Source organism: Oncorhynchus mykiss, chromosome 16 (assembly GCF_057628025.1).
Source record: "Oncorhynchus mykiss isolate SJ-2025 chromosome 16, ASM5762802v1, whole genome shotgun sequence".
NCBI classification, from domain to species: domain Eukaryota; kingdom Metazoa; phylum Chordata; class Actinopteri; order Salmoniformes; family Salmonidae; genus Oncorhynchus; species Oncorhynchus mykiss.
Window position 1 is genome coordinate 21,582,501 of NC_143037.1, and position 23,751 is coordinate 21,606,251.

The 23,751-nt window shown below is 44.9% G+C and overlaps 1 protein-coding gene across 6 annotated transcripts in view; it reads left to right on the top strand.

The window, feature by feature from the left end:
* ankfn1b (ankyrin repeat and fibronectin type III domain containing 1b) overlaps positions 1-23,751 on the top strand; it is a 278,599-nt gene that overhangs the window by 100,663 nt on the left and 154,185 nt on the right. The gene's annotated exons all lie outside the window — the stretch shown is intronic.

Sequence of the window (23,751 nt, forward strand, 5' to 3'; positions counted from 1 at the left end):
TTCCTTTCAAAAGAGCATAGAGAGATTATCCCAGCCAACACACAGCCACCACAAAATGTTGGCTCAAAGTTATGGGTATCAATGTGATATCAGTCTTTTTTTAGTTCAAATGACAACCTAGAGAATTCGGTCCCTTTTCAAATTACTGTATTTGTGATTGTGTCATCCTTCACTTAACTGTGCACATGTAAGTGTTTGCCAACGCACACACACACACTGGTTGACCTCAGAAATGTACACTACCGTTCAAATGTTTGGGGTCACTGAGAAATGTCCTTGTTTTCCATGAAAACATACATGAAATGAGTTTCAAAATTGAATATGAAATGTAATCAAGACGTTGACAAGGTTATAAATATATATTTTTTTAAATTTAAATAATAATTGTGTCCTTCAAACTTTGCTTTCGTCAAAGAATCCTCCATTTGCAGCAATTACAGCCTTCCAGACCTTTGGCATTCTAGTTGTCAATTTTTTGAGGTAATCTGAAGAGATTTCCCCCATGCTTCCTGAAGCACCTCCCACAAGTTGGATTTGCTTGATGGACACTTCTTACGTACCATACGGTCAAGCTGCTCCCACAACAGCTCAGTAGGTTTGAGATCTGGTGACTGTGCTGGCCACTCCATTATAGACAGAATACCAGCTGACTGCTTCTTCCCTAAATAGTTCTTGCATAGTTTGGAGCTGTGCTTTGGGTCATTGTCCTGTTGTAGGAGGAAAATGGCTCCAATTAAGTGCCGTCCACAGGGTATGGCATGGCGTTGCAAAATGGAGTGATAGCCTTCCTTCTTCAAGATCCCTTTTACCCTGTACAAATCTCCCACTTTACCACCACCAAAGCACCCCCAGACCATCACATTGCCTCCACCATGCTTGACAGATGGCGTCAAGCACTCCTCCAGCATATTTTCATTTTTTCTGCGTCTCACAAATGTTCTTCTTTGTGATGTGAACACCTCAAAATTAAGATTTGTCTGTCCATAACACTTTTTTTCCAATCTTCCTCTGTCCAGTGTCTGTGTTATTTTGCCCATCTTAATCTTTTATTTTTATTGGCCAGTCTGAGATATGGCTTTTTCTTTGCAACTCTGCCTAGAAGGCCAACATCCTGGAGTCGCTTCGTCACTGTTGACATTGAGAGTGGGGTTTTGTGGGTACTATTTAATGAAGCCGCCAGTTGAGGACTTGTGAGGCTTCTTGCTCAGTTGTGCACCGGGGCCTCCCACTACTCTTTCTATTCTGGTTAGAGCCGGTTTGCGCTGTTCTGTGAAGGGAGTAGTACACAACGTTGTACGAGATTTTCAGTTTCGTGGCAATTTCTCGCATGGAATAGCATTCATTTCTCAGAACAAGAATGTACTGACGAGTTTCAGAAGAACGTTCTTTGTTTCTGGCCATTTTGAGCCTGTAATCGAACCCACAAATGCTGATGCTCCAGATACTCAACTAGTCTAAAGAAGGCCCGTTTTATTGCTTTGTTAATCAGAACAGTTTTCAGCTGTGCTAACATAATTGCAAAAGGGTTTTCTAATGATCAATTAGCCTTTTAAAATGATAAACTTGGATTAGCTAACACAGCTAGTGTGATGGTTGCTGATAATAGGCCCCTGTACGCCTATGTAGATATTCCATAAAAAATCTGCCGTTTCCAGCTACAATAGTCATTTACAACATGAACAATGTCTACACTGTATTTCTGATCAATTTTGTTATTTTAATGGACCACAAATTTGCTTTTCTTTCAAAAACAAGGACATTTCCAAGTGACCCCAAACTTTTGAACAGTAGTATAATTATCAATGAGCAAATGATCAATCACACAGAATGCATTTGCATGCGATCGGTTCTTCCAAAGATTCTGCCGACGGTAGGTCAATAGAGACTGAACACTAAGGATTTTACTGGAAAGACTTTCAGGACACACGGTAGTAACTACAAATAGACCTCAAGTCTACAACACAACCAGACGGTTCGGGCACAATGTGTCCCTTCTGACACAAATAACTCAATCCCCCTGATTGACTTGATTTAGTGACATGTTTCACATATGGACAGTCCAGGGATATTTTACCCCCCATCTTGATAAGAAATGACCATACCAGACACTTTTGGATAACATAAATGGGAAACTAATAAAAGAATAACAGTAGGCTACACCAACATTAGAGTCCATTCATACAATGTTTTGGGTGAATTGCCGCATTAGATTTGCTGTGGGAAATGAGAAAATAGTTCATTTCTAGTGCACGGATGCTTGTCAAATAGATAAATCACCCATAGCCTGTTAACCTTTTACTGCAGTGGGCTAAATCAGGGTCACACAGAGTGATTCTTAGTAGTCTCAAACAAATCTACTTGGAAACAAAAGTATACACCTCACACACACATGGTTATGGGCTTAAACAAAAGAAAACACCTGCACCATATTAGATTTAGAGTTGAGATGTATTACATTTTGAGTTTGCGTCACAATGTACATCACAGAAGACTGAAATATAACAAAACAGTTTGACATAGAAACACCTGTTATTTAAAATCATCTTGATTAATTATGAAAAGTATCAATAACATTCCACCCATGAGACCAAAGGACGCTTTTGGTCATTGACTGCTGGAAAGGGCTACGAAAGGACTGAGTTGTTCTCTTGACAATAGGGCAAACGCACAGTATCTCTTGAAAGGCTTTGGTTGCAAGCAGGACTAAGGCAGAGAGGAAGAGGCGAAGCGAGAAGGCTCACTCTCACCAAAAATCTGTCCAGAATAAGCCCAAATGCGTTTCTCTGGGCTTAATATGCAGACCTAATCTTGTCGCCTGGCTTCCTGCTTTTGGGACAACGACTCCCATTGTTAGGCCGGAGAGATGAGCATCTCATCATTATATATAGATCTCTGAATAAGGTAACACCTACATAACCTTTTAGGGAGCGGTAAAGAGGTGACCTATGATGGTTGGGAACTGACATCAGTTGTGCGGGTGAATTTGGCGCATATTGATGGTTTAAACGAGACATCTGCTGGTTGCAATAGGCCCCCTTGTTATTTGATTATTCTGTCACATGATGAAAGGTGTGAAAACCACCAATAGGCTCCTGTTTGTGTTTTCCCTGGCTGAGTTGACAGGCTGCTTTGGGCCATCAGTTGATTGACAGATGTAAGGTCTACTGTAGATCGATCAACTTTGCTCCAGTGGGGGTGCTCGCCCCACGTTTTATAGTTAGGCTATGTGTCATTTGCAGAGGCGGGTAGAATAATGAAAATCTGTACATACGTAAAGGACAGTTACTTAGACTGTAATTCTGTCAAGTAAAAGTAAATGTATCCCACTTAAACTACTCAGGAAAGAGTGAAAAGTAACTGATCAGAAAACAACTTAATAAGTACTAGTTACATATTGAGTTAGTCGTTTTTTTAAATACTTTATGGTAAACTGTGACAGCGAACCAAAAGGACAAGAACTTCGAGAAATTGATTTGACATTCATTTATTATTTAAGTCTGCCAGCACCATTTTGCAGATGTCCTACAGCACCGGTAGTCTCGACAGAAGACTGACCGCAAACATAGTCCATAGGTGGTACAGTTTCAACGACGGTCTGATTCAAAGTTGACTCAAATCAATGTGCTCAATTTCATAAAAAGGTCAATGGTACTTGACATAGGAATAATACAAATAATTTAAAAAATGTAATAGCATTAATGAAAATGTATTTGACAATATAATTCCAAGGACATGTGATGGTGAATGTGTACTAAAAACGTTTACGCCAAGTGTGATGTGTAATCTTCCACTCAGAATGACATCGGGTAACTGTTGCAACAGTCAAACAACGATCAATATCGACATTTCTCTTGTCAGTCGTGTTACTAGTGTGCAAATCAGACACAGGTCAGCATGGAATAAACACAGGTCAGCATGGAATAAACACAGGTCAGCATGGAATAAACACAGGTCAGCATGGAATAAACACAGGTCAGCATGGAATAAACACAGGTCAGCATGGAATAAACACAGGTCAGCATGGAATAAACACAGGTCAGCATGGAATAAACACAGGTCAGCATGGAATAAACACGAAGGTAGGTATCCAGGTAAGAATCACACAGTGCAGATATCATCTCAACCATCTTCTTCCTCCCTAAGGTAGGATTTACCCGCCATCCTCCTTCTCTTCCGAACCGCTCCTTTCCACTTGGAAGGGGATTTTCATTTTCTTGGCTGGCCCATTCTCCTCCCCCTCAGTTGTGCCACTACAAGCTGTAACTAAAAAGACACATGCACACAAAATAATGTATTTCTAGTATATGGCACAAAAAGCTTACTGAGATGATACACGGACTGTATTGACAGACATTTCAGAGACACACAAACACACCCAGTGTGAGAGAGAGAGAGCAATGGAGTGCCCGGATTCTGCGCCGGACGGACCACTTGACCTAGCTAACGTTAGCTAGCTGCATGGTTGGACACTGCAGCTAGCTAGCGACCTTAGCCAGCGTATCTGGTGACAACCTCACGTGATAGCTATTGCCACACACGTCTGATTCGTCTTTTCAGTGTTTATGCCGGTGACATGCTGACCACACCGCTCGCGTTTGCAAAATAAATGTACACATGCACGCTATTCAGTCATTGCACCCGCACTGCTCGCGCGTGTCAACGAGCGTCTGCGTAGCCAGGCGCTAAAATAGAACTTGGCTCTATTTGTGATGCTTGACGCACTGCAAGTCCCGCCTCTTCCTTACATATACCCACATGGGTGATTGAAAGATGAACTGAGGTCCACACTCCAGTCCAGTTGGCAGTGGTAATGCACCTTAAAGTTGGTTGCTAACCACTATATAAAGTCCATAGAAGAAGAAGCCTGAAGGAGGAGTGATTACTAGAAACAAACCCGGTTCACCATATTTTCTGTTGATTAATTGTTGGTTGGAGTAGAGGACCTTGTCTATTTCAGGTAAAATAACAACCCAACGTTTATATCCCAGGACAAATTAGCTAGCAACAGCAAGCTAGCTAAATTGCCATACATGTTTAATGCTTTGTGACCTGTCCCCAAATTAATATAATTGGTTCAGAGTTAGTTATTTCAACCTGCGTGTCCTGATCGCGTCTGGTGTGGGTGGACAAAATCGACAGCATGTAAGTTATCCAACAAGCAGAGATCATATGGGGTGCTAAACACAGGAGATTAAACTTAGCCATTTGATTTGCTACCTAGCCATTTGATTTGCACTCGCCCTTAAAACGCAATTAGAACCGTAGAATTATATCTGAGAAATAGTTATCTTACCCAGACATATATAATCTTACAAAGGTAGAAAGTAATTAAAGTTAGTGATGGGACAATAGATACCAGAGTTCCGATGCAGTTTTAAAAGCACTACTGATATGACGCAATGTACCGATGCTCGTTTTTAAGTAACATTATCTCGTGATCAACGACGTCCAAAGCTTTGTTGGATCACGTGGTTTTTCAAACCGTGTGTTGCAAAATGCGAGATCTCACTGATTTCGCCGTGGGTTCCGGTGCTTTCTTCAATTCCAAGTTGCTTTCAACCACCAACCTTTACCGTAGGTCTAAAATGTAGTTAAGATCTTTCCATGTTGCGTCACCTGAACGGTAGGTAGCTCAGCAAGTAGAATCTGGGACCATAGAACACTCATAGATGATAGGAAATTGGATTGAATCCCGCCAATGGCATATTATTTTTATAGAAGCAGAAAGAGGGGTAGGGGGGTGATATTTTTGCATCTCAAACTTTCTCACTCATCATTATTCACGATCATTCAGGATTATCCATAATCATGGTAGCATCCACATTCATGTAAATGTGTTAAGCCACATATTATATTCTTAAATACAATAAGAGTGACTCCAAAATGACACACTACATTATTTACCATTAATTCCTGGACGCAAAAAAATCTGAAACGCAGCCAAAACAAACAGCACATGCGTCCAACAAATGTGTAGAGTCACAAGCTCGATGTAGTCATTGCGTGCTATGAATATGGGACCAAATACTTCACTTTTTACCTCTTTAATACACATATAAGTGAATTTGACCCAGTACTTCTGCTCCCCTAAAATGGGAGGACTATATACAAAAAGTTGTTGTAATTTTAAACGGTTCCCCGATATGGATGAAAATACCCTCAAATTAAAGCTGACAGTCTGCACTTTAACCTCCAGAGTCACTGTATCATTTCAAATCCAAAATGCTGGAGTACAGGACATTAAAAAACACCAATGTGGCACTGTCCCAATAGTTTTGGAGCTCACTGTAAATGCCACTAAGCAAACCCTTTTATCTAAAGTCACTGACCGTACAGGTCACCCCTGCGAGAAATGAACCCGTGACCTTGGCGTTGCTAATGCCACACAGTCTTACCAACTGAGCCACACAACACCAAACTCTTACCAACCATTATTTACCACCTGTCATCTACAGAACCTTTCATGGCAACCCTAATTGGAGAAGGGGAGGTTGGGTGTTCCAAATGGGGTTAGTCCCATGTGGCGCCTCTTCCACCACTATAGAGGACCATGACCTGAGACATAAGGAGAGAGGAGAGGGGTTGGGTTGTGGTCATTCGAGATTGAAGTTGTCGTTATTGTTCGTGGTCATGAGATCTGGTAAGAGGATCCATCATTACCTAGCTAGACTTTGTAATTGGTTCTCAAATAACCCCAGAAGGAACGTGACACCAACCATGGAAGGGGAGAGTCGGTAGGGGACCTCTGTGAGGGGTGCCTGTCTGGGTGTATGAGAGAGTGTGTGGATGTCTTTCTCTGTCAAACACGCAAGGTTGTCTAAGAATTACCCAATTATCACTGGGTTGAGAAGAAACCGGTAGAGAGAACCATATCTCTGTGATATAAAATCTATGGTGAAGATTGACAGATATTCCCAAATCGGACAGTCCTACACCCCTTTAATGAGATGGGGACCACTCTGGACCTGATGACGTGTCGCCTGTGTTTAGGGGTAAGACATTTTTAAGGCCACGGTATCATTTGGAGCGATACTGTTGCAATACAAGTTGGATTAGAATAGTTGTATTTCTGTTTGTGCTAGATAAGTCTTGTGTAACCGACTGGGTTCGAACTCCTTTGACCTACTCCTGTCCGAAACAACCCTAGAAGCTGATGCGTTACCAAAACGCAACTTACAGTACCAATGTGACTGACTGGGTTTGAACCGGGCTCCCCTGTGCACTATACAGGACTGTGTTAGCCCACTGAGCTGAAGCTAAGGTATAAGTTCAGGGAGCTAACGCAAATAGAAAACGACTACTTGAAAGCGGAGGGGTGAAATGCCATCCCCTGTAGAATATAATTAGTCATTGCCAATCAGCAATGGTTGCTAGGAGTTTGTTTTAGTGCCAAAGCATTTTTACAGGACAATGAGTGCAGGAGCGAGGGACAATTTACACTTTGTTAGTAATTCTGAACACATTTCTGTCTCTCGCATCAGACGACATGCTTTTGAAATCCACATCTAATTTCTGCCACCAGATATTTCCATAAAGAGAACAATGGTTGTCATTTAAAAACTCTTAGATGTTATGTCACCTATTTAGGGGACTTTAAGCGGTTCCGGACCGGTTCCAACTGACATTTTGGCGCACAGTGTTCAGTGAACATTGTACGGTCCAGTGCCTAAATAATGTCATAACATTTCATCAAGACCACTTTCTCTTGGTCACAGACAGACACGTTGTGCTTAAAGCTGAAGTTGTAACGAGTCTGTACACATTGGAAGTTTAGGAGAAAAATATCTGTCGTCAGTCATATGAAATGGTGCCAATATTGTACTCTCACTAAGTATGATCATATATATATATTTTTACGGTTATAAGAAAGGTGAGCTCTTATAGTAAGTCGTTTATCATTTGATTTTTACTACACTGAACATAAATATAAGTGCAACAATTTCGACGATTTTACTGGGTTACAGTTCATGGATGATCTTGCCAAAGGAGAAATGCTCACGAACAGGGATGGAAACACATTTCAGAGAAATAAGTGTTTTGTGCGTATGGAACATTTCTGGGATTTTTTATTTCAGCTCATGAAACATGGGACCAACATTTTACATGTTGCGTTTATATTTTTGTTCAGTGTATATTTAGAAAGCATTTCAGTAATGTCAAGCCCTATTGCCACATTTTTGTTGAATAGGGGAAAAAATCATTTCTGATTTTACATATTTTCCTAATATGTACTTGAGCTTATATTCTCAAAAATGTCTACACCTCAGCCAGAAAGGTGAGTTCCAGACCTTTCTAAAACTATGCAACATTACCAGTTATTGTTTATGGCCATCTCATGAAAAATAATTACATTTAGGCGGAAATCAACGTTTTCATCCAAGATTAAGCCATGGAAAGAGGTTTCTACATGTTGTATAAATACGTTTTATTTTCTCATTTACATTCTCTCACTCCAAAAGCCAGGCAGCCATCTTGGTTACAGATACAGGCTGAGCAGTAATACCCTCTTTTGTGTTTGTTGTTCTGTTGATCATTTTGCAGCTCTTTCGCTTTGTGAGCTCGTCAAAACAACAACAAGAGAACCAACAACCGCTCGCTTCATTCATTGTCCCGCAGACAATCATTTAGTGTACACCTTGCACATCCCAGGCAGTCATTTTGTGTACACCTTGCACATCCCAGGCAGTCATTTAGTGTACACCTTGCACATCCCAGGCAGTCATTTTGTGTACACCTTGCACATCCCAGGCAGTCATTTAGTGTACACCTTGCACATCCCAGGCAGTCATTTAGTGTACACCTTGCACATCCCAGGCAGTCATTTAGTGTACACCTTGCACATCCCAGGCAGTCATTTAGTGTACACCTTGCACATCCCAGGCAGTCATTTAGTGTACACCTTGCACATCCCAGGCAGTCATTTAGTGTACACCTTGCACATCCCAGGCAGTCATTTAGTGTACACCTTGCACATCCCAGGCAGTCATTTAGTGTACACCTTGCACATCCCAGGCAGTCATTTTGTAGAAAAGCAGATGTTTTCACAATGACAAACAAAGTGATATATCAATGAGGAGAAACGGTGGCCGTGTTGTTTCGTAGGTTACTGTGTGTGTGTGTGTGTGTGTGTGTGTGTGTGTGTGTGTGTGTGTGTGTGTGTGTGTGTGTCTGCGTGCATTTGTGCCTGCGTGTGTGTGCATGCACGTGCTTGTGTGTACTGCATTCCATTAGTATGCGCAGCAGCTGTCTGTGCAAAATAAACAGATCAGCCGATTAGTCACTGAATCAATTTTTTTTTGCCTGGTTGTTTATTTTTTTCTCACTAATTGCATCCATTAGGGCTGACGACAGCATAGCGATGGGTTGGGGTGTGTGTGTGTGTGTGAAGTCCAATCTGTGAGAGGCAGACCTGGCCACAGTTGTCACATGTAGATTTTGCGGTAGTGTCCTGATGTTCTTTCCTCTTCGCTCTATTTGCTTCTCGGTGTTGAGCCAGGGTTGTTTTGCTTGTCAGCAGCCCGCTCCTTCTCACCCTTGCCCCTCCTCTCCCTCGCTCCCCCACTCCACTCCTCCTCTTCCTGTGATGTGTCAGTATTGGTGTTGGAGCGTAACACAGCCAAGGTGTCTGCATAAGTTCATTTGCAAAACAAAATAGACCAATGTGAACAGAGCACACATTTCTTTGTAGGCTACTGCATGAGAGAGAGGGAGATATGGTCGAGATATGCTATGGTAGAGCTGGCAGCAATAAGAGGCAGAGCAGTAAATTAGGGAATGTTTGGGCAATGCATGAGACAGGCAACTGCAGCAGATTTGACTCCAGCTCTAGATTTATTTGAGTTGCCATGGCACCACAGACTGGCAGTGTGTGTGTGTGTGTGTGTGTGTGTGTGTGGGGGGGGGGGGGGGGGGGGGTTGGTTTCTTTGTTTGGGTGTGCAGGAGACAGAGAAAATAGTTTTTGTGTGTGTTTCAGAGAGAAATAGTTTGATTTATGTAATGGTGTGGCTAAAGGGTTGATCACTTTCACTCCAGAACTGAGCGATGCTTCAAACTGGAAAGGTACACACTTATTTGTGACCGTGTAACGATCTGTTTGTGCCAATCTATGTTGTTTACCGAACCTGTCCTCTGGAACGGTATGTGTCATGATGACTCACAGAGATTCTTAATTAGTCAAGTGAACTACTGTCCACTTCAGTCACTGTGGCAAGTAATGAACCAGTCTACGTTGATTGCTGATTCTCTGAATTTTAGCAGTGAGTGAGTCAGTGATTGACGGAGAAAAATACATAACCAGATATATATTCATATCTTGTTGTGACAAGGATGTACCATCTACCTACTGGTGTGTGTGTGTGTGTGTGTGTGTGTGTGTGTGTGTGTGTACCTTCTGCTTGTGTGTGTTTGTGTGAGAGTTTGTCTGGATGGGGATCTCACAGTGGTGCCCTTCGTCCAATGATCTGATTGATATTCATGGTGCGTAGGTCAAAGGGTCCCTGCTAGGCTGTGGTTCGGTTAAATAGGACTGTTCCCTCTGGAGGAGCCCCCTGTCTCTCTGTACCGGTCCTCTCAGCCAGACAGGAGACATTGGGCCGTGCTCGCGCATAATAACACCGAACACCAGAACAACAAGTTCACACTGGCTCTGAAGAGGACCATGCTGATACTTAATTCAAACAGCTCCTCACAGACAATGCTAGTCGTTGGAGATCAATTCAAGTAGCAAATGTGCGACACTGTGCTGATTAGACTAGCATTTAGGAAGACAGGACAAACATTTATGGAGAAGTCTTAAGCAAGTGTAACAGTATAGCTTCCGTCCCTCTCCTCGCCCCAACCTGGGCTCGAACCAGGGACCCTCTGCACACATCAACCACAGTCACTCGCGAAGCATCGTCGCCCATCGCGCCACAAAAGCCGCGACCCTTGCAGAGCAAGGGGAAGAATTAGCGCGTGCCACCGCTAACTAGCTAGCCATTTCACATTGGTCACACAAGCACATTCAGACTGACCTGACGTTTATGTTACATTTCGGGCGATTCCATTGGCCCAGTAGTCTAATACACACCATGGAGTGCTTCGGTGTGTGGCTTGTTTTCATAGTGCATCAGCACTTGATTCTTTGATTACACTCATTACTGACCTACGTTGCAAATGGATCCCCATTGACACAAGAAGTGGGTTCCGTAACAAAGCAATAGGCAATACCTGTCACTACCACCAGGGAGCAGCGCAACAATAGCAGAGCACGGCATAGCAGGCAGCAGTGGGCTTCAATAGAACTGGATTGTGTTAATTCGGGACACACCGTAGGTTACCGTTTTGCAACAGAACACAAAAAAAAGTGTTTATTGGACCAATTGTATGTAGTCTCTCTCGGTTTTCTTCCATTTGGTGCCTAATGACTAGTACCCAGGATATACCAGGCTGCGGCGGTGCTAGCTGCCCCTGGCCTTATTAGAATTAGCACAGTCATTATGGAGGTGATTAGCTTAATGATGCGTTCCATATGGGGCCCTGGGAACACTCTTTGGAAGAGCTCTGAGCTGTTTGCGTTCTTCCTCTGGGAGTTCTTTAACCTTCTTCTAACCTGGGTTTGGCCGGGAAAGAAAACAACAGGAATGCAGCACTGGTTGACGAGAGCGACAGATGGTTCGGGATGTGTTGGATATATGACGTCGACTTCTGCAACGTACAGTGGTGGAGCTGGGCGGCGTTTACTGTGTGTCTGTGCCGCATGGCGCTGTAGCTCTGGTCCAGGCACCGCTACGTAACGCCCTGTATCGATATGCACTGAACGCCAACAGACCAATTTGTTTAATGACTGGATTCAATATACTTCACTGGCGCCCCGGACAAGAGCTAGGCACACTGTGGCTGGGCGCTTATTAATGGAGAGCGGTGCAGATGACGGAAGCCTGGGGATGGGCTTGTCATCGACTTGTGGACTGTTTATCATCTGATTAGTCGGTCTTCACTTAGCATGGTCCAGCATGGTTACTGCACCAATGTAGGACACGCGCACACTGTCCAGTAGCTGGTTCGTTATTTCTCTGCTGTCATGCAGCATCCTGCAGTAAGTCAGTAGCGGGTGTCAAGAGTTCTGCTTTGTTAGCGCTGTACAAAAGCGCTGGACAAGACATTAGGAACACCTGCTCTTTCCATGACATAGCTTTCACCCGGTCAGTCTATGAACCCGCATTGATGTCACCTGTTAAATCCTCTTCAATCAGTGTAGGTGAAGGGGAGGCGACAAGGTTAAAGAAGGATTTTTAAGCCTTGAGATAATTGAGACATGGATTGTGTGTACGTGTGCCTTTTGAGGGTGAATGGGCAAGACAAACTATTGAAGTGCCTTTGAACATGGTATGGTAGTAGGTGCCAGGTGTCAAGAACTGCAACGCTGCTGGGTTTTTCACGCTCAACAGTTTCCTGTGTGTATCAAGAATGGTCCACCACCCAAAGGACATCCAGCTCCACATTGGGCAGCTTTTGACACCTTGTAGAGTCCACGCCCTGACGAATTCAGGCTGTTCTGAGGGCAAAGGGGAGGTGCAACTCAATATTAGGACGGTGTTCCTAATGTTTTGTACACTCAGTGTCGATTCTCCATCCCATGTCTGTTCCCAGTAATGAATTGCAGACCAAGCCCAGAACCGTGAGTCAATTATAATGACCAAGTTATGGAATGCTCGTCAAATTGCCATAAAAGAGTATCCAAACCGTAAAGAAAATGATAGAATGCCGTTAAAATGTCCAACGTTAATCAGATCCAAACCCTGCGTCTGTGTATCGAGACCCTAGTTGGAGGATGTACTGCCTCTAGCAACTATAGTAGAATGTGCATATTGTATTTAAGTATGTTTTCACGTACTGTATGTGATGACTTGGAGGTATGCCATCTGGGCCATGGGTCATGTCCGATATGAATCACTTTTCCTGAAATCCTGTCTCTATGATGATTGGTGGGGACGGGTATGTTGTAAGCTGAACCCCGTGTGTATGGTTCAAGCAGATAAGTGGCTATAGTGATTCAATTAAGTCGATAAACACCTCCAGACCTCTCCATTGCGACACACCTGATGTCACGGGCTCAGCGAGAGCTTACGAGTGATTCATAAAACTGTCATGTCACTGTAATTACGTCTTTATGAGGCCTCCGGGACTGTGTTTAAAGCATCCGCTCATCTTTATGCAATACGGATGTGTCAATCAAAGCCCCGGTCTTAATGCCAAGTCATTCAGATGCAATAGAGATTAGAGGATGTACGCTACGCTGACGCCCCAAGAAAAGAGCAGATAATGAAAGTAATTCGGTCTGGTGTAGAGAGAAACGGGATGGCTTCCTGCGATAATGGGATGAAAAGGGAGTGTCCTGAATGGATGTACGGGTCCTTGCCTGTAAGATGTAAGCTAATGAAAGTTACTCACTGCAGCGTAGAGATGAATGGAATGGCTGTCTGAAATGACGGGATTTAAAGGGGAATGTTCGCTAGGCAAGTATGTCCTCACCTTTAAGATATAGGCTTAGTGGTACAGCATGAGTCATTGGGAATTGTGTCACAGTCACGTCGCTCACTGGAGGCCACAGCCTTCGGCAGTTCTCCCCCGCTGATGGTGTCACTGGGCGACAACCCCACCTACACGTCATTGAGGTGAATCGAGTTTGGGGACACATTCACGTCATACGAATGGTCTTCGTACGTCAGTACCTGTACAATCCGATAACGGATGTGCTTTTTACCCCTCTTCAACAGTATTTAATTATAGTGGATCTCTACGTAATGCTGAAAGAAACAGAGAGGACAGTACCATGTCCCTTTAAATGTATTGGGTTTTGTTGTGAGGATGAGAAAAAGAAACGGGTCTGAGACTCTATTTGGATCTAGAGGATAACTCAATAGTTGAACTTACTTTGAGCACTTCTGTTTTGTCTTCTCGGTGGAAAGAGACACGGACATGCAGAATACTATAAAAACAGTAAACACGCTAAGAACACATTTGAAACAAAGTATATATGTGAATAGTCAGGGTTGTGCATCATTTTCAGAAAGCCATTTATTTGTTTTGCAATGATGATACAAAATAATAATTAGTAAAAAAATAAAAACACTATTGACTTCTTGTCTGTGTCTTGCTTGTTTGATGTGCTGTGTATGCTACATATAGCTTGCCTAAACAGCTGCTTGTAACTCCCCTCCTGGGAAAAAAAAGAACATGAAACTGCTCCACAACCTGTGTTGTGCTCATGTTTCCAATTATATCCGAACGTTACTGTTTCAGCAGACAAAGAACTAGGTTTGCTCTGATTGTTTTGTGTAACACCGGCAGTGGAGTTGACTGAGCACTGAGCACTGAGTTCTGAGCACTGAGCACTGAGAACTGAGCACTGAGCACTGAGCACTGAGCACTGAGAACTGAGCACTGAGCACTGAGCTCTGAGCACTGAGTTCTGAGCACTGAGAACTGAGAACTGAGCACTGAGTTCTGAGTTCTGAGCACTGAGCACTGAGTTCTGAGTTCTGAGCACTGAGTTCTGAGCACTGAGCACTGAGTTCTGAGCACTGAGAACTGAGAACTGAGCACTGAGTTCTGAGTTCTGAGAACTGAGAACTGAGAACTGAGTTCTGAGCACTGAGCAGCGGCTGAAGAGAGTGGATCCCACATGGGCAGAAATCTCTATTTTTAGTCCGGTTTCAGAAAATCTGGAGCGGCAGCATCTCAGTTCTTTGTGATACTTATTCTGCCCTCCATCCCGTCTGCCCAATCAGTTACAACATTGACCACATGATGGCGGTATCGTACCACACAAAGCCCCGTAGGCCCTGTTCAGCTGAGACTAAGTGTGTGTTTTGTCATTGTCAGCCTCTATTGAATTCTGTCTGGGTTACAGTAGCGCTTACCTCAATGGTGTGCCACCCCCTTAGGTCTTGACTGTGACTCACTCCCCAGGTGACAAACAATAGTTTGAAGTTTTATTAGTTGTATGTACGGGATAGGCATGGTATACATTGTCCAACGAAATGCAACAACAATAAGAAATAGTAAAAAAATAAGAATACAAACATAAAGTAAATGGCAGTAGAATCGAATACCTTTTTTTAACAAGTGTAATACAGGAAGGCACAATTTACAGTCCAATATTTACACGTGTATTGGAGAAGAGGGGGTTGGGGGGCCAAGTGTATAATAGCAGCAGTTGTGATGTGTGCTAAGGTGCGGAAACTCAGATCAGGTGGTCAGTCCAGTTAAAGTGTTCAGCTGTCTGATGGGCTTGGAGAAACTGTCTCGGAGCCTGTTGGTATCGGACCTCATGCTCTGATACAGTCTGATGACTTGTAGATAGAAACTGTCTCTGAGCCTGTTGGTATCGGACCTCATGCTCTGATACAGTCTGATGGGCTTGGAGATAGAAACTGTCTCTGAGCCTGTTGGTATCAGACCTCATGCTCTGATACAGTCTGATGACTTGTAGATAGAAACTGTCTCTGAGCCTGTTAGTATCAGACCTCATGCTCTGATACAGTCTGATGACTTGTAGATAGAAACTGTCTCTGAGCCTGTTGGTATCGGACCTCATGCTCTGATACAGTCTGATGGGCTTGTAGATAGAAACTGTCTCTGAGCCTGTTGGTATCGGACCTCATGCTCTGATACAGTCTGATGACTTGTAGATAGAAACTGTCTCTGAGCCTGTTGGTATCGGACCTCATGCTCTGATACAGTCTGATGGGCTTGGAGATAGAAACTGTCTCTGAGCCTGTTGGTATCGGACCTCTTGCTCCGATACAGTCTGATGGGCTTGGAGATAGAAACTGTCTCTGAGCCTGTTGGTATCAGACCTCATGCTCTGATACAGTCTGATGGGCTTGGAGATAGAAACTGTCTCTGAGCCTGTTGGTATCAGACCTCATGCTCTGATACAGTCTGATGGGCTTGGAGATAGAAACTGTCTCTGAGCCTGTTGGTATCGGACTTCATGCTCTGATACAGTCTGATGGGCTTGGAGATAGAAACTGTCTCTGAGCCTGTTGGTATCAGACCTCATGCTCTGATATCGTCTGCCCGACGGTGTGTGGGGTCAATGATGAGGCTGCATCTCTTCCTCAGGCACCTTCCTGGATGGGTGGAAGCACGGTTCCACTGATGTACTGGGCCGTCTTCACCACCAGCTGGAGGGCCTTGTGGTCGTGGACGGAGCAATTCCGGGAGGCAGGTAGCCTAGCGGTTAAGAGCATTGGGCCAGTAACCGAAAGGTCGCTGGTATGAATCCCTGAGACGGCAAGGTGGAAAAATCTGCCGTTGTTTGACCAAGGCAGTTAATCCCCAACAACGATTGTGGATGGGTGGTTAAGGCAGCGCCTCTGATTCAGAGGGATTGGGGTAAATGCGGAAGACCCATTTCGACTAGGTATCCCCTTTTCCCAATTCCCGTACCAGGCCGTGATGCAACCGGTCAGGACGCTCTCGATGGTGCAGCAGTAGTATTTGGAGATGCCACGTTCAGCCGCCTTAGGACGTAGAGACGCTCTTGCACCCTCTTGACAAGAGTGGTGGTGTTGTTGGTCCATGACAAGTCTGTTGTTGGTCCATGACAAGTCCTCGGTGATGAGGCTGAGGAACTTAAAACTCGTGACTCTCTCTACTACAGTCCCATTTATGTGGACCGGGACATGTTCCCTCCTCTGCTTTATCCTGCTATATTTTCTGACGTTGAGGGAGAGGTTGTTTTCATGACACCGCAATGCCAGTTAATTTATCTCCCTATAGGCTGACTCGTCGTTGTTGGTTCTCAGGCCTACAACCCGAGGTTTCGTCAGGAAACCTGATGATGGAGTCGGTGGCGTGCAGATGATGGAGTCGGTGGCGTGCAGATGATGGAGTCGGTGGCGTGCACAGCAGATGACTGAGGACACACCCCTTGGGGTTCCCCCGTGTGTTAAGAGTCAGTGTGGAGGAGGTGTTGTTGCCTATCCTCACAGCCTGTGGTCTGCCCGTCAGAAAGTCCAGGGTCCAGTTGCAGAGGGTGATGTTCAGACTCCGGGCTCTGAGCTTGACGTCGAGCCTGGAGGGAACAGTAGTGTGGAATTTTGAACTGTAGTCTATGAACATCATTCTAACAGGCGTTCCTCTTGTCCCGATGTGTTACGGCTGCGTTAATGGTGATGGACATGGCATCTTCCTTGGATCGGTTGGAGTGGGTCTAAGACATAAGACCGGATACCGGATATATGCGGAAACTCACAAAATCACCCTTGGTGTAACAGCTACATAAATCCACTGAGTGATGGGTCATACGTTCACTCTACCCTTGTCACACCTTCAACCTCCTCTTCTCTTTTTCATGTCTCCCTCCCTCCTTCCCCCCGTCCCTCTCTCCGGCTCTATGGCTTACGCCGAGGGGACTGCATTAATGTGTGTGAAAAGAGTCTGCACAAAGAGGCCTTAAGATGGCCCTCCACCCTGGACCTGAAAACTACAGCCAGAAAGCGAGAGAAAAATGGCACATTTTCTGCACATCCAGGCAAACTCACTCTCCCAGACACACGAGTGCGCACACAGATACGGGTGTGCGCACACGCACGCACGCACGCACGCACACACACAGAGGGGACTAGGAAAGAATGGCATGGGAATGTTTTCTGTGGCCACTTTGGTTGCTGATGGTAACCCAGTGAAATTGTGTTCATTAAGTATGTAGATACAGGGTTGCCCCTTCCCCCTTGCTCCCTTTTTCTCCTCTTCAGCTCTAATCTTCTTTCGGCTGGGGGCAGGGGCAGGTTTTTTGACACCACTGCATCTCGAGGATCATTGAGATTGCATCAGAAAAAGCACTTACGGGAATTGTTAAATAACTCTCATAGCCTAACCTCTCCTCCCATTCTCTCCTTTTCACTCCTTTTCACATTTTTTCCCTCTCTTCATTTGACCTTGCAGAATCACTCTACGCTTATATCCCCTGATCCAAGAAACTCTCAGCTCCAGTTTATGACAATATTAGATCCAAATCAAACTCGTCGGGTGTTGCCTTAAAATATTTCACTTTTTGGCCTTTGTTCCCTTTGAAGGAAACAAAGGCAACATTTAAAAAGTAATCGTATCAGTGATTTGCTGTAAACATGATCGTATGATGTGGTATCATTGTATCCTCTCGTGTTGTTGTCTCCCCCCCTTTCCTTTCCTCTCCTCTCATCCCCTCTCCTCTGCTCTCATCCCCTCTCCTCTCATCCCCTCTCCTCTGCTCTCCTCCAATCCAGTCTGGTAGGTAGTGGTGTTGAGGAGGGTCCTTCACACCAGAACAATCTCAACAATTTCAAGGCCCATTAGAGATGTGAAAAGGCCTATAAAGTCTCCAGGCAGCAGCTCCCTTCTGGCCACACTGCTCTGAGGGCAACAGACTGGGACATATAGCTGCCATTCCTCCTCCCTCTCTCGCCATTCCTCTCCTTCACCTTCTCTCTCTCTCTCTCTCTCTCTCTCACACACACACTCCATCTATCCATCCCTCTCTCTCTCTCTCTCTCTCTCTCTCTCTCTCTCTCTCTCTCTCTCACACACACACGATCTATCCATCTCTCTCTCTCTCTCTCTCTCTCTCTCTCTCTCTCTCACACACACACACTCCATCTATCCATCCCTCTCTCTCACACACACACACTCCATCTATCAATCCCTCTCTCTCTCTCTCTCTCTCTCTCTCTCACACACACACACTCCATCTATCCATCCCTCTCTCTCTCTCTCTCTCTCTCTCACACACACACTTCATCTATCCATCCCTCCCTCTCTCTCTCTCTCTCTCACACACACTCCATCTATCCATCTATCCATCCCTCTCTCTCTCTCTCTCTCTCTCTCTCTCTCTCACACACACTCCATCTATCCATCCCTCTCTCTCTCTCTCCCACACACACTCCATCTATCTATCCCTCCCTCTCTCTCTCTCTCTCTCTCTCTCTCACACACACACTCCATCTATCCATCTATCCATCCCTCTCTCTCTCTCTCTCTCTCACACACACTCCATCTATCCGTCCCTCTCTCTCTCTGTCTCTCTCTCTCTCCCCACACTGAGTTTATTTGGTTTAGTGCCCACCGTGTTTTTGAAGTAGCACAGTACAATAACAACACTATAGATTCCTTCGGGCCTTAACAACAACCTCCCCTTCACCTCATCCTCCTCCCCTCCAGCAGTGGTATAATAGATCAATTTCAGTTCCCTCTCTGACCCCACCATCCAACCATCCAAAGCCCATGTGAAGATCACTCTGAGTGGGCCAGGACTGGGCCGGGCCTTGGCTCTCGGTCTGGAGGAAGCCCTGGAGAAAGTGTGTGTGAGAGAGAGAGAGGGGCTGGAGACATGAAGGGGAAAGAAAGCAGCCCTTTGTGGGATAGAAGTGCTTCGTCTCTCCCACCCCCCTTCCACCACCTCTACCCCCATCCTCCCTGGTTGGGCCTCCTCTCCCTCTCCTTACCCTCCAGACTCTCTGTCTGTGCTGACACTGCCTTTAATGGGGGAGCGGGCAGGCTGTTTATTTGTGTGGCGGAGGTTAAAAACTTCCCCCTTAATTGACATTCCGGTAACACTTTCCAATAATGGGACGCAATTTCCTCAAAATTGACGTCTGTCCACCGCAGGAATAACACTAGTTATGCTCTTCACTCACCCACAGCTAACTTCCTGTCTCGGATCATGAGAATTCAGGGTGTGTGTGTGTGTGTGAGAAAGAGTGGGTGTTTGAGTGAATGAGTATGTAGATTAGTACTGTTTGTGTGTTTGTGTATTGTCTTGTGACTTTCCTCCTTACTCCGTCCTGACCTCAGTCCAAATGTAATTATTTCTTGGTAATGGGAGCTACTCGCATACCCATCTGTCATCGTAGTTTGTCTAGTCAAGTATGACTGGACACCAGGAAGTATTACACAGGAGCTGTTCCCGTACTTGTGTGTGTGTGTGTGTGTGTGTGTGTGTGTGGTCCTTTGTAATTCAGTTGGTAGAGCATGGAGCTTGTAACACCAAGGTTGTGGGTTCGTTTTCCTAGACCACCCATACGTAAAACGTATGCACACATGACTTTAAGTCGCTTTCGATTAAAGCGTCTGCTAAACGGTATACACTGTATATGTTATGTGTAAGTGACTATACATTTGTTTGTTTGGTTTTCGCGTGTGTGTTTTCAACATGTTTGTCCCTGAGATGGTGTGTTGGCGTCCACCGTTCTGCTCTGCGCTGGCCTCTGTGGTGACCATTTGAACAGGGCTTGTGGTTAAGAGGACCGTGACTGTTAGATTAGTGTGTGTGTGTGTGGGGGGGGGGATGGTCGTCCCAGTGTGGTCAGGATGCTGCGGTCTGTGAGAGACGCTCACTGGTTACTGGTCTTCTCATAATGGGTCTTCTCGTAATGGCTCAAACACACAATCTCGTTTGATGTGGCCTTGATATATGTGGGAATGAATTGTAAGCATACATACTCATATTTGAACGTTCATACTCGCGTGCCTTTGGACACACGTAGACAAAGAGAGATATAATTCTTTAACTTGCGTGTAGCTATGCACTGATATACACACGCATCACTGAAGCATAATCTGACACACACACACAAAACGCATGTGCACTCACACACACACACACACACCCACACACAAACCACCGCCGTCTCTTCTCTCCCAGACGCCCACGTGCTGGTGGGATGACTGGGATCACACACAAAGCGGTTAGTAAATGATATGAAAGCCAGATGTTGGCTGGGCTCCCACCACACTGCACACTGCCGGCACCCACACCGGTCACTGTGTTCCCCTTGCAGCCCATTGGGTGTGTGTGTGTGTGTGTGTGTACGAGGGACTTTTCTGTATCTCACTCTGTCTCTGTGGTCCACTGTTTTGTATGTCAGTGTGTGGGTGTCTGGTGTGTGTGATTCAATTCTATACTATTTTATGCCGCTGTAGAAAATATACACGCTGCTTCATGCTTCCATAAAGTGACATTTTGCGTTTTGTTTGAAAGTGAATCTGGTTGATCATTGCAATGTCTGTCACCTCGAAGCCTTCCTGCCATCTGTTGATGCCACCGGGATTGTTTTAACATTTGATTTATTATTTAACCTTTATTTAACTAGGCAAGTCAGTTAAGAACAAATTCTTATTTACAATGACGGCCTACTTAAGACGACGCTGGGCCAATTGTGCGCTGCCCCATGGGACTCCCAATCACGGCCGGATGTGATACAGCTTGGATTCGGTCCTGTAGTGACGCCTCTAGCACTGACATGTCGTGCCTTAGACCGCTGCGTCACTCGGGAGCAACGGGATAGGTAGTGTGTGTGTGTGTGAGTGTGTGTGCGTGCTTTCGTATTTTACACCATCTAGCCTGTGTTTATCGCCATGGAAACACATTAGTTTTTGCCACATAGTTTTTTTTTCATCATTCAGAGGAACAGGCATTAGTTCACATTTTTTTTTACCTGAGCAAAGTACAGGCCTATATTTATGTTCTACCTCCACCGTGCTGCAAGTGTTGTTTCTCTGCCGTCCTTAACTGTTGTAATATCACGTTGGCAGTCATAGAAATGAATGTCCTCGTGTTACTAGTTAACCCTATTTACCTTCCATATAGTGTATTAAACAGACATTACATCCAACCATCGTTACTCATAACCTGACACATGATTGTTATACCCACAATAACCACAATCATTGCACAATACATCACGGTTACGACAGCAGACATAAGCACTTTGATTCAATGATGGTAGAATTTGTTCAATTACCGTTCATCTTCTCTATCTCCTAATGAGATGCAAGGCCCTGCTTTTCATCCGCGTGAAATATGGTGTGTATCATGAAGGTGGGCAGGGGGGGGGTGGTCTGTAGAAAAGGCCAGACTTGTTTGGTTTGACAGCACTGTATACAAACAAACACCACATTGTCTTTGCCAGCCTCACCCTCTCCCCCTTCCCATTCCCCAAGTACTGGGCCTTACGTTCGTTTAAGGGGTCTGTGTATGTCAGTGTGGGTGTATGCACAAGTCTGTCTCTGTCTTTCTGTCTGTCTAGTGCAGTGAAACCCCCCCCCAAAAAAATTACCTTATTCAGCTCTAATGACATGTCTGTGAGAGCTCACAGATACCTGCAAAACTCTGGGGGTTAAAATCACACCTCCTCCTGAGTCTGGTTCATAGTGACCCATGTCTTTTTAAGGAGATCTGTTTAAGGTGGCCTCTGTCTATTTACATTATTTCTGTTTACGGTAGCTCCTATTTACTGAAGATATATTTTAACTAGGTCCTATCTACTAAAGATAGTTCCTATGTCTTTGGCTCCCATGTCGTTGAGGTGGCTCCCATGTCTTTGAGGTGGCTCCCATGTCTTTGAGGTGGCTCCCATGTCTTTGATGTGGCTCCCATGTCTTTGAGGTGGCTCCCATGTCTTTGAGGTGGCTCCCATGTCTTTGAGGTGGCTCCCATGTCTTTGAGGTGGCTCCCATGTCTTTGAGGTGGCTCCCATGTCGTTGAGGTGGCTCCCATGTCTTTGAGGTGGCTCCCATGTCTTTGAGGTGGCTCCCATGTCTTTGAGGTGGCTCCCATGTCTTTGAGGTGGCTCCCGTGTCGTTGAGGTGGCTCCCATGTCGTTGAGGTGGCTCCCATGTCGTTGAGGTGGCTCCCATGTCGTTGAGGTGGCTCCCATGTCTTTGAGGTGGCTCCCATGTCTTTGAGGTGGCTCCCATGTCTTTGAGGTGGCTCCCATGTCGTTGAGGTGGCTCCCAAATCTTTAATGTATGGTATAGGCAGGCATAAGCTACGGACAACGAACACAATTGCATTTTATCAATGGCAATTTGAATACTGTGACGATATCCTGAGGCCCATTGTCATGCCATTCATTTGCCACCCTCACCTCATGTTCCAGCATGGTAATGCACGGCCCCAAGTCGCAAAGATCTGTACACAATTCCTGGAAGCTAAAAATGTTCCAGTTTTTCCAAGGCCTGCATACTCACCAGATATGTCACCCATTGAGCATGTTTGGGATGCTCTGGATCGACGTGTACGACAGCGTGTTCCAGTTCCTGCCATTATCGAGCAACTTTGCACATCCATTGAAGAGGAGTGGGACAACACTCCACGGGCCACAATCAACAGCCTGATCAACTCTATGTGAAGGAGATGTGTCGTGCTGCATGAGGCAAACGGTGGTCACACCAGATACTGACTGGTTTTCTGATCCATGCCCCTACCTCTTTTAAGGTATCTGTGACCAACAGATGCACATCTATATTCCCAGTCATGTGATCTCCATAGATTACGGCCTAATGAATTTATTTCTATTGACTGATTTATAGCTCTTATGTCTTTAAGGTGGCTCTTATGTCTTTAATGTAGCTTCTATGTATTTACAGTGGCTCCTATGTCTTTAAGGTGGCTCTTATGTCTTTAATGTAGCTTCTATGTCTTTATGGTGGCTCTTATGTCTTTAATGTAGCTTCTATGTCTTTACGGTGGCTCTTATGTCTTTAATGTAGCTTCTATGTCTTTACGGTGGCTCTTATGTCTTTAATGTAGCTTCTGTGTCTTTAAGGTGGCTCTTATGTCCTTCAGGATGCTCCTATCTACTAAAAGTCATTTCTATGTTATATTTACGCTTAACTGTCACTCTTAGTGTCTAATTAAAGGGAAGGGCTCGACAACAAATGTTGAATTGACTTGTTTCTTTCGCCATCTTGATCCAAAAGTGACATACGTGCGCTTG